We start from the raw sequence: 313 nt of genomic DNA, 5'->3' as shown, positions 1-313 counted from the left end.
ACTATAAATATCACATTATTAGATAATTTTTCACAGTATTTAATGACATATTTAAATAATAATTTAAGAAAATTAGCGTTTTAAATTCTGTTATGATTAATCAAAATTTCAGTTTAATTTATACATCTAATATCAAACTATCTAATCATAAAAACAAACAAACAAACAAACAAACAAACAAATAATACTGAATTAATCATCATTCATAAATAAAAAACGTTATACTGCATTGAACATATAACAGCACAAATACAATCCAGATGAAAGTTGAGAATGAAGAATTAGAAGAAAGAATCTAGGGTTTACCGAAATG

This window comes from Phalaenopsis equestris, unplaced genomic scaffold (genome assembly GCF_001263595.1).
Source record: "Phalaenopsis equestris unplaced genomic scaffold, ASM126359v1 Scaffold000054, whole genome shotgun sequence".
Lineage (NCBI taxonomy): Eukaryota > Viridiplantae > Streptophyta > Magnoliopsida > Asparagales > Orchidaceae > Phalaenopsis > Phalaenopsis equestris.
This window is presented reverse-complemented; position numbering follows the sequence as displayed.